Source organism: Tenrec ecaudatus, chromosome 8 (assembly GCF_050624435.1).
Source record: "Tenrec ecaudatus isolate mTenEca1 chromosome 8, mTenEca1.hap1, whole genome shotgun sequence".
Classification (NCBI taxonomy): Eukaryota; Metazoa; Chordata; class Mammalia; order Afrosoricida; family Tenrecidae; genus Tenrec; species Tenrec ecaudatus.
Window position 1 is genome coordinate 58,290,602 of NC_134537.1, and position 12,213 is coordinate 58,302,814.

A 12,213-nucleotide genomic window follows, 5' to 3' on the forward strand; every position below is an offset into this window, starting at 1 on the left:
TTCTTTTCCTGTGACCTGTCTTTCTCTGATAGTGGAGTGTTGAAGTCCCCCACTATTATTGTTGTTTCCGTGATTTCTTCTGTCATTTTTTAAATAGTTTGTTTGACGAAATTTGCCGCGCCATTATTAGGTGCGTAAATATTCAGTATGCTAAGTGCTTCCTGGTTTACTGAAACTTTGAGCATTATGTAATGTCCCTCTTTGTCTCTTTTTATGTTTTGGATCTTGAGATCCATTTTGTCGGAGATTAAGATAGCCACTCCTGCCTTCTTGGAGTTACCATTTGCTTGGTAAACTTTCTGCCAGCCCTTTATTCTCAGCATATGCTTGTCTGCTCGCTTAAGGTGTGTCTCTTGCAGGCAGCAGATTGATGGGTTATGTTTTCTAATCCAATCCTCCAGCCTCTTTCTTTTAACATATGAATTGAGCCCATTTGTATTCAGAGTGATTATTACAATCTCTGGCTTCATGGTTGCCATATTCTGTTTTGTGTTTTGGGTCTTTGCCTATCTTCCTTCATATCAGTGTACTGCGTTTGAGGTGAGGGTTTCTATTCTGTCCTCTTTTCCACCTGAGACCGTGTTGTCCTGGTACGGGTTGCTGGCATGTTGGCTTCTAGATGGAGATGGGCTATATAGTGGTCTCCTGGTGGTTCTAGTTGGAGCTTGGTCTTCTGGCCATAGTGAGTCAGCCAGTATGTTCTGCAGGGTCGGGTGACTTGCAGTATATTTTTGAGTTCTTCCTTGTCCTGGAAGACCCTTATCTTACCCTCTATCTTAATGGATAACTTGACAGGGTATAGGATTCTGGGGGAGGCATTTTTATCTTTCAGTTTTTGGAAGATGTTGCTCCATTCTCTCCTCCTCTTCATGGTTTCTGCTGATAAGTCTGAGCATAACCTTACCTGCGCTCCTTTGTATGTGACTGTCTTCCTTTCTCTTGATGCTTGTAAAATTTTCTCTTTTTCCTCTAAGTTGGATAATTTTACAATTATATGTCTTGGCGTGTTCTTCTTGGTGTTTAGCTTAGCCGGCGTCCTCTCTGCTTCCTGTATGAGAGTCGGATTCTCCTTTGTTAGGTTGGGGAAATTTTCTTCCAGAAATTCCTTTGCTTTCTTGGCAGTCGATTTGTGTGTTATGTTGTGTTCCCGTAGACCGATTATTCGAATATTATTCCTCTTCATAGCATCTGTCATTGATCTCAGGCTGTCTTCTGTTTCTTTAATTTTCCTATCTGATTGTTTTTCTCGCTTGCTTCGTTTGGTTTGAGCGTCCTCGAGTTCACTGATACGGTTCTCAGCCTCCTCAAGCCTAGATATAGCTTCTGTGACCTTTTGTGTGGCCTCTGCTACCTCCTCTGTTAGTTTCTGCAGTTCCTTTTGGGGGGTAGTATTCATCCCCTCTATTGTGGACTTCATCCCCTCTATTGTGCATTTCATCCCCTCTATCGTTGCATCCTTATTTTGGTTTGCTTCTCTTAGCTCCTGTATTACTGCAAGCAGAGTTCTGAAGATTTCCTTTTGTGGCTGATCTATATCTGTTTCTTCTATGAGTGACGTTAGGTCTGTTAAAGTGCCTCGTTTCTCTGATTTTTTTGTTGGGAGTGACGTGGTATGTTGATTTTTCCTTGATCCTTTCATAGGCCCCATACTTCTGGGAGACAGGAGTAACCTTATTGTGTGGAGGCTCAGGCCACTGTGCCGTCTCCTGGGGTGGCTGGGGCGGGCTGAGGCAGGCTTAGGGCTGGCACTGGGGACCCCACAGGGCCCCCAGGTGGTGAGAGCCGGCTGGAGCTCACCTACGGCTCCTCAGGGACTGCAAAGCCGAGTCCCAGGCTCCACTGCAGGTGGAATGTTTGATCTGCCCTGGCTGTGAGCGGGCGCGGGGAGGCCCCCCCGGACAGCTGCGCAGACAGCGGCGCGACACTGCAGGGAACAATGGTGTTCGCCCTCCGCCCTGCTCTGAGCTCAGAACCCCGCGGACCGTAGTGGCTTGGCACGAAACCGCAGGGGGTAATGGCGCCGTCAAAGGAGGCTTGGCGCGAAACCGCAGGGGGCAATGGCGCCCTTCCTCTGCTCAGGCTCAGAGTCGCGGCCACCGGGGTCCCCGCAGCACCCTGGGGAGGGCACCTACTCTTGTGCCTTGCGCAGGGAGGGGCCCTTGGCGGGCAGACTCAGCAGCGCGGGCCGCGGTGCTCCACGGAAGCTCAGGGTCCGGGACAGGCGCGGGTTGGGCTATGGCTCCTGTCGGCGGGAAGTGCTCAGCGCAGGGTCCCCGCCAGCAGTGGAGCTGGCACTAGGCTGCCAGGGGCTGACGGGGGCGGGCGGGGGTGGGAGGCCGGCGCACGGAGGGCAGGTGGAGAGGTCCGCGGCAGCGGTGCGGGTGGATGGTCCCCCGTGGGGGTCGCCAGACAACCCGTGGGTCCGCTCCCCTGAGCTTGGATGAATGGAGGATAGGGACTCGGGCCGAGGGCAGATCGCTGCCCTGCGGGGAGAGGGGAACCGCGGGAGAGGAAAGCTTCTCTCCCAGTGGGGATCCGCGAGTGGGCCACTGGTGTAGGGGAGCGTGACCTGCTGCGCCTGTCTAGGCAGGGCAGGCAAGCGGCTCTGGGCCGGGGTCCGGTTTGGGGATGGAGCCTACGCCGGTCGCCAGTGAGCTCACGGCAGCTTAGTGACCAGAGATGTCCCACGAGTCCGGTCCTCTTTCACCTAGACCCCTGCTCAGGACAAATACGTGGGGTGGGACTGGGGTGTTGTCCCTGGGGGATATTTCACTCACCAGACTCTTACTATTCAGCTACCTGGTCGCCAATCCCTCTTTGTTTGGAGGAGCTCTCAGAGTATGCAGGTGTCCCTGTCGGCCATCTTCCTGGACTCCCATGTTCTTTATTGGCTAGTATTGTTGAAGAAAGGACTGAATACTCACTGTGTTTGAATCGTTTATGCTCTGTTGCTATTTAGCCAAAGGGGAAAAGCATAGTATCTGGGAATGAGTAAATATCTAAAGATATAGGAAAGCTATTTGAAAGGTTTCAAATGTAACAAGCAACTGGTGAAGTTCCAGGAAGCAGTTATGGATGAAAGTTGAAGGAGAACGCCATCCTGGGCTTCACTGCTTGATGCGACAGAAGTGTGCTGGAGAGTCTGAGATCCCTAGGAAGGTTGAACCATACACTTTATAATGGTATTTTCCATTTCTGTATTCAAAATCAGTGTGCACAATTCTCTAATGAGATCTCATGGAAGGAACTGAAATGGTAGTTACATTCTGGAAGTTTAAAAAAACAAAACAACTTCCACACAACTCTTGCTTGAACAGAGACATGTTTTCCAGCTCAGAAAAGCAAATTTACTTTAAATACTTCATGTCAGTGGAGCACCATCCCATGACCTGGTAAAATAAGAGCACTGTTATCCCATGACTCGTGGATGACTAAATTTTGCAGTTCGTGTACATTCAGATTTGCACACTGACTAGACAAGGATTACAAACAGAGTGTCTATTCCTTATTGTTGGCTTGGTGTCTGCATTTCTGTAAAGCATACTCTAAAATCCATAGGATGGGCTATACTCTTTGTACAGTCTCATGTAGGCAGTGATAGACACCCTTAATCTGTAAGCATTAGCAGAAAGTTGCCGTTTCAGAAAGTATAAATGGACCATCTTTATTTTTTATGTCAGAATGTATCCTTTACTGCTAAAGGATGTAGTATCTGCTCTAAGTCACCTGACAGAAATATAGGAGTTGTTGCAGGCATGACCAGTAATATCAGAGCCAACTTTTTACTGCTTATTCTCAAAGGTGTGTGTGTGTGTTTTTACACATGACTGTCTGCACATGGATGAAAATATGGATAAACTTTACCAATGTTGAGCATGAAAACTTTAAGATCTGCTGAGAAGCATAATGACTTTCAAACTTTTCTGACATTTAAACAGTCTTCACTGTTCCATTAGTAAAATGAGAAAAAGCCTGGCCTTGGTGTAAAGACCAAAATTCATTTTCCTTCCTCCCACCCAAGCGTCCACTCTGCAACGTCCTTGGCCTAAGTTATTCCAACTGCTGAGTTTTCAAGGAAAAAAATCAGTGTTTTTTTTATCCTAAGGGGGGAAAAATCCAGATCCCATGATTAGAAAACTACCAAATTACCAATAAATTAATTATACAATTAAGGATAAAGAAAAGGTCAATCAATTCAATCTACTGACCTCACTTAATACATAAGGACTGTGTTTATTCTTCCATGTATATGTCAAACCCCCACAGAATTCTATTTAACTTGGTAAGAGAAATATAAGCTAGATAGCAGACAATATAATGTCTAGATATGGGGTCATTAGCATAGGTGAAATTACTGAGGCATGAATGGATAGCTGTTTTCAGGTATCTAGAGCCATCTCAAAGAATTTCAAAGATCCATGTGGTTGTAAAGCGCATCATGAGGGCCAATAGATGTTCTCAAGAAAGCATATCTTGACTTAACATATCATGCCCTTGATCAAAACATGTTAAAGCACGCGAGACAAAGTTTTGCAATTCTTGCTTCTAAGGGGCATTACGATTATAGTTCTTCCAACCATCCATGGTACTTTCAATATTCTTCTCAAGGACCACAATTCATGTGCAGCGATTCTTCTTCACTCTTCATTATTTAATGTCCAGCTTTCACATGTATATGAGGCAATGGAAAATACCGTGGTTTGAATCAGGGACACCTTAGTCCTCAAAATAACATCCTTGCTTTTCAGTGTGTGTTAGTGCCCTGTTCCCCGACTATTCACATCCCCCTCCATCCCCTTTTCCCCTCCTTTTTAGTTGGCTGCCATATGCATCCCTGGGTTGGGTCTACTCCAGCTAGGGTGCCTAGACCTTGACCCAAGAATTTATGTGCTTGGAGGCTTTTCCCCTATACCCCTGTGCTTTTAAAAGCTTAGATCAGGGACTTGTTGCCCCTTTTGCGTTTGACTTAGCATAATTTCCTCCAATTCTTCCCATGAGTCGATGTGCTTCATGCATTCTTTGCTGATTTTTAGGGATGCATAGTACTCCATTGTAGGTATATATCAACGTTTTTTTAATCCATTCATCTGTTGATGGAAATTTAGGCTGTTTCCAATTCTTTGCGATAGGGAACTGCGCTGCGATCAACACTGGAGCACAGATGTGTGGTCGTGGACTGTTTCTTGCCCCTTCTGAATATATGTCCAGTCGGGGAATTGCTGGGTCACATGGTAGCTCCATTTCCATTTGTTTTAGGTATTACCTTACCGATTTCCAAAATGGCTGCTCATATCTACATCCACCAGCAGTGGAGGAGAGTTCCGATCTCATCACACCCTCTTTAACACTTGTTGCTTTCTGGTTGTTGTTTTTTAATTGGGAAATATTTGAAGGTGTCAGGTGGTATTTCATAGTTGTTTTAATTTGCATTTCCCTTATGGCTAAAGTTTGGGAATATTTTCTCATGTTTGTTGGCAACTTGGATTTCTGCCATTGTGAAACTTCTGTTCACGACTTTTGCCCATATCCTCAATGGGATCTTTTTACTTTTCTTATTGTAGGCTAGCTGAGTGTTGTAGATTTTAGTAATACATTTGTCTAATGTGTCATTTCTAAAGGTGTTTTCCCATTCTGTGGGCTCTCTTGGTGAAGTCTTTTCTATATACACAGGTGTTTTATCTTCAGTATATCCCACTTGTCAATTTGTGCTTTCTCTGTGTTTGTGTCTTTCCATATTTCAAACAGCCTATGTACTCCCTGCATCAAAGTTCTTAGGTTTGTCCCAATTCCCTCACTGATGGCCCCAATGATTTGAGAGTTTACCTTGAGAGTTATTATCCACCTTAAATGTATTCTTGTTCATGGAGTGAGATCAGGGTCTTACTTCAATTTTCTACATGTAGATATCCATTTTTTTCAGGCACCATGTGTTGAAGAGGGCATCCACTTCCCATTGCTCAGAGAAGATCATGGGGGTGGTCCCACCACTAGGCACAATGCCTGCTCACTGATTCACAAGGTTACAGGGGACATAACTGGAAACACAGAGTGGGAATTATGCCCAGTCTGGCCCCTCCATACTGGAGCAAAACATGAAGAGGATTCAGCAGAGCAGTAAGGGGAGAAAAAGAATGAAGTACCCAAGGAATTCTGAAAATAGACCTCGGAATTGGTATGGCACTTCATCAGATCAGACTGGAAAACATTCAGAAGGGTCAGCAGGCAGACCTGGATATTTTTATAGGGTTGGTTCTTCTTTCTTTCTTTCTTTCTTTCTTTCTTTCTTTCTACTTTCTTTCTCTTTTTTGCCTTTTATTTCTTTGTCCTTTCTTTTTCTCATATCTATCCATATAGGATAGGCAAGATAACCAATTCTAAGGAGAAACCAATGGGGCCGACAGCTCTAGGGAGACATGGGAAAGGAGAAAGTTAGAGAAAGGGAGTGGGGAGCCAACAAACCCAGGGACAAGGGAACAATAAGAGACCTAAAATCAATGGTGAGGAGAGTGTGAAATGCCTGATGGAGTTTACTGAAGTGAAGTGTAGCTAAGAGAAAATACTGAGATTCAAATAAAGGTCAAGCATGACAGTGGAACAGGAGGAAAGTAAAAAGAATTAGAGGAAAGGACTAAGAGGCAAAGCCATTTATAGTGGGAAATTATAGGCATGCATATATGTAAATACATTGATATATAATTATAGAGATATATACAAATATGTAAATGTTCAATATTTAGGTAGCAAACAGGCATTGAGCCTCAATGCAAGAAAACTTTGTTCTGAAAACCTGGCATTCTGTGATGCTCACCTTCCCGACATAATCACTGAAGTCAAAATGAGTGTATAAGCAAATAATGGTGAACACAGCTGATGGTGCCCAGTTATTACAAGATATAGCATCTGGAGTCTTAAAGGCTTGAAGTTTTAAAAGCGGCCATCTAGCAGGAAGCAACAAAATTCACGTGGAAGAAGCGCACAAGTCTGTGTGATCACGAGGTGTCGACGGGATCAGGTAACAGGCATCAGAAGACCCCAAATAAACAAATATATCAATGCAAATGATGGGTCAGAGTGGAGATCCAAAGCGCATCTGTAAATAATTGGACATTCCCTCACAGATGGGTCATAAGGAAAGCACAAGCACTGACAGAACATACAACATTCTTCTACTTATTTAATGCTTCCCCCCCACCCCCTACTCATGACCCTAGTTCTACCTTACAAATCTGGACAGAGCATGTACACTGGAACAGATATGAGCTCTGGAAACACAGAATGCAGGACAGATCACCCCTCAGGAACAGCAATTGGAGTAGCGATACCATGAGTAGAGGGAGAAGGTGGGAGGGAAAGGGGAAGAAATGGGGAATGGACTACAATGACCAACATATAATTCTCACCTCCTTGGAGTACAAACAACAGTAATGTGGGGGAAGGGAGACAGCGGGTGGTGTAAGATATGAAAATAATAATAATTTATAATTTATCACAGCTCTTATTGAGTCAAATCTCCATATTCGTTGTCTGCTATTTTTTATTTTGTATTGTTTTCTACAACACATTCTACTAAACATTGAGCAGCAGAAGTTGACCAATAATAATCATTGACCAATAATAATCATTGTGATATTGACCAATAATATTGCAATCATGGGGAGGATCTTTGCCCCATAATGTGTAATGGGATTGTTAAAAATGCAGGAGTTACATTATAGGCTGCACATTCAAAGTTAGTTCTCACGGTGCTGCAAATTATGAAAAATCATTTCGCCTAGGTTTGCTTCTGGGCTGAAAGAATATTGTTACATTGCCTAGCTCCTATGATCCATAAGTCACAATTTCTTATTGTAAATCACCATCCACAAGAAAGACACATAATTGTGAAAAGCCAAATTCTTACAAGGGATGGGAAGGTACAGAACTTTTGAATCCAGTGCTGGTTTGCGGTGGCTTTTGGATATTTTAATCAGCCTCCAGCATTTCTGTTCAATAATTATTGTAATATATGTGTTAGAGAAAGATGTTCACGATTTATTTTTGAAGGACAACAGAGGCGTTGGGTCTGTTGTCAATAAATTCGTGCTAGGCTCATTATAAGTTGAATGCAATGCTAAGGAGAAGAACCATACAAGACCTTGATGCTTTCCTTGAGCTACTGTTAAAACACTATAAGCCTGTAGAAGACAATTCTTTAGATTAGTTTTTTTTTTCTGTCAAAGAAAGCAGAAGATTATATTAGTTTCCCTGAGGAGGTAATGTTCTTATGAGTCTACCTACAACTAATATCGTTCTCCCATCAAATATGTATTGAGTACCTATTATGTTCCATATTCTAGAAAACATACAAACTATATAAAAATGAATGAGACTTCAGTGAGCCCACAATATGATATAGTGCAAAAGAGAAAGACATATAAATTATTTTAAAGCAGCTAAACAAGTTTGCACCAACAGAGATCTGAATGAAGGATCATGGGCAAATCTAGCTCAGTGCCTCATAAGTTTAGGAAGATCTTAGAGGAAGAGACACTAGAGATGACTTGAAAGGATGAATAGGATTTAATACATGAGAGGAAGGAACAACCTTTGAGATAAGATGGCATTTATGATTTTCCACATTTTACAAATGAAAAAATGAGCTTAGAAATGTTTCAGTATTTATGGGTTAGAAATCACTGAGGCTTGGTCAGAACACCTGAATTTGTGTCTTCACCATTGTGCTAGCCTAGCAAGACATGACCGGTAGACTCCATGCACATGATAAAACGGCGAGGAAAGGAACAACTATCCTTAATTTAAAAATATATGTTTAAAAAGAGGCTCTAGTTGGTGGTGGAGAAATATTAACACTATAATATATGAAGAAAGTACACGAGGGTTTCTAAACAATTGTAGAAAAATGCATTATATTTTAATTCCATTTTTCCACAAACTGTTTAAATTCCTCTAGTGTTTAAAGAAAATCTAGGTCTGTAGGCCTGATCATAATTTTCGAAGATAGAAAGAACATGAAAGTTCTTTTCAAATCATTGCATGCTCAAAAGATTCGTTTTTGTGACTCACAAAGAACATTATGGCTCTTTGTAGGATGCAAATTTGGTGTCCACATTAGAAAACTCTTTTGAGCTATACAAAGGAATTTATTTTGGTTCCTTAAAAAAAGACCCTGTCCTTTGACTTCTAAAGGATATGTTCACAAGAGGAACTGTTGAGCAAGAGAAAGAGCAGGATTGTCATGTCAGGAGAAGCCAAATGTGCATGCTTCCATCTGGTCCTGCAAGGAACTTGGGAGAGTATTTTATATGACAAAGGTTGAGTTTCCATGATGTGGTCCTTAAGAGAAGTTGTCATTGCTGCTTCGGCTGCTATTGTTTTTCACCGCCTTTGAGTTGGTTTCAACTCATAGGAACCCAATATACAAAAGGAATATTTCTTGGTCCTGCACCATCATCTCAACTGTTCTTACATTTTTTCAATCATTTCATTGGGGGCTCATACAACTCTTATCACAATCCATACATACCTCAATTGTGTAAAGTACATTTGTACATTCATTGCCCTTATCATTCTCAAAACATGCTCTCCACGTGAGCCCCTGGCATCAGCTGCTCATTTTTCTCCCTCCTTCCCTGCTCCCCCCTCCCAAAATAAATTATTATTTTGTCGTATCCTACACTATTCGATATCTTCCTTTACCCACTTTTCTGTTGTCCATCCCCTAGGGAGGAGGTTATATGTAGATCCTTGTAATTGGCTCCCCCTTTCCACCCACCCTCCCTCCACCTCTCAGTATCACAACTCTCACCACAGGTCCTGAAGGGATCATCTGTCTTGGATTCCCTGTGTTTCCGGTTCCTCTCTGTACCAGTGTACATCCTCTGATCTAGCCAGATTTGTAGGGTAGAATTGGGATCATGATAGTTGGGGTGGGGAGGTGTGGAGGACACAGTTAGGAACTAGAAGAAAGTTGTATGTTTCATCATTGCTACCCTGCACCCTGACTGGCTCGTCTCCTCCCGCCACCCTTCTGTAAGGGGATCTTTTTATTGTTGACCCCATCAATGCAGCACAGTGTCAATCCATTTTGTCAAGTGTCACTAGTAAGCAAATAAGCCTCTGATATTGAATACCTTTTCTTGTTTTGCTTTTTAGCATTACTTTAAAAAGTTTGTAAACCTTATAGTTTGATATATGATGTGGTTCACTCTCTATCCATGTGGAATTAATTTCAGTTCCCTCTTTCATTTCTTTTTTGGTGCTGCTCTGATTCAGATTCACCCCACGTACAACAGAACAACACACTGCCTGATTATGTGTCATCCTCACAATTTTGTTATATTGAACCCATCGTTGCAGTCATGTGTAAACCCATCTCATCCAGAGGTTTCTTCTTACACTGACCCTCTGCTTTACCAAGCATGGTGTCAAACCTGCCATGGGAGCAAGGTGAGACTTTCTACACCCATAAATATTACAGCCTTGAAAACCCATGGCACAGTTTTCCTCTGTCTTTTAGGCGACTATTAAGTCACAATCAATTCAATGACAGTGAGTTTGGCAAGTTCTTTCATGTCCCAAGTGCATGAGATAGAGTTTCACCATCTTCACTTCTAGGTGGTTTTATGCCCTCTTCTTCCTGCTGTCAGTGTCCACTGGCCATCCCTCCCTTGCCTAACTCTTACTTCGCTTCAAAACTGAGTTCAGTGGTTGCCTCCCCCAAGCACTCATTCCTGACCTCTCCCCATTTCCTGTGCATTATATTGCTTCTCTTCTGAAGGTCTTACCACTGCTTGGAACTTTCGGTATCAATAACTTAACCAGTTGCTGTACAGTTCATTTGACTCTAGTGACAATCGGTGTGTCAGAGACCTGTGCTCCACAGACTTTTTATTGGCTGATGATTTCTAAAGCAGATCCCCAGACTGTTCTTCCAAGGGGTCACTACTAGATGAACTTGAACTTCCAACATTCTGGCTAGCAACTGCATGCATTAACCATTTATACAGCCTAGAGAGTCCTAGTCACTCTGTATTATACTGGCCTGCCTGTCTTTCTCAGCAGCATTATTTAATGAAACAGAATGTGTACTTTGATCTCTGTAGCTTTGTCACTTGTCTCATAGTGGGAATCAATATATGCTTGTCAAATGAGTGACTATTCAACACCTTTGCTCTCTATCCCTAGGATGAAATTCACAGCACATTCTGTCAAGTGCTGAGGAAAACAGTGTCACCAGGAATGTCTTGCCAGTTTCCAAATATGATCCTGAGGAAAAAGAATGTTTATGAACTGATCTGAGAATCCATAGATCTAAAGTAGCAGACATTAAAAATAAAAAATGTGACCATTTCATATCTTTTGCAGAACTAATTGAGCAACTTTCACCCTAATTATAGAATTCTTACTGGGAAAACCCATTTATAATTCACTAAGCACCTCATACAAGTGTGGCACAGCACTGAAATTTCACTCCAGCAAATGTTTTCATCCAAAACAAGCCACAGCCATTGACCCAGACATCTTCTGTTAGATAGGTTTTTCCCCCACAGACTGGAACGTGTCCTTTGTTGTATGGTTCCCTCTTCATTTCTAGGAGACACTCAAGCATGGTGACATCCTGTTGAATTGCTTCACTTACACAATTTCAGAAAACAATTGTAATGGTGTATCAAGAGCTTTATACTGTTTTGATTCAGGTATAAGAGGATTTTAATAAGCATTTAATCAAAATACCTACCTATATTTATTTAAAATTGCAGCTCGGAAAACAAAACAAAAACACTAAGCAGGCCCCTTAGCTCCGTGTGAGGAAAATTTTCAAGGAAGGATGACACCAGAATTTAATCTGGTGGAGAATTAAAAGCCTCTGTAATGTGCTATGTGTGATATAAGTTTATATATCCAACTTACAAACAAGTACATCCAAACAGAAGAGAGAGAATGGAGGCTGAAGAGAAAAAGTTGGGCAATGGACTTTCAAAAGGCACCCATCTCTGATGGTGAAACTAAGCACTGGTTCAAACACTGTTTACGGTCATAGTGATTTACACAGTGGGACCCTGATATTCTTTCCTATCATGAGTCCTTTGATAGTTTATCTTGGTCTTCCCAAATATTACTAATAATATTGAACCAGAACGTGGAAAGGTTCAAGATCTCAATCGTTTACCTCCCAGAAGTCACATTTATTGCATGTAATTGTGTCCCCCTTCT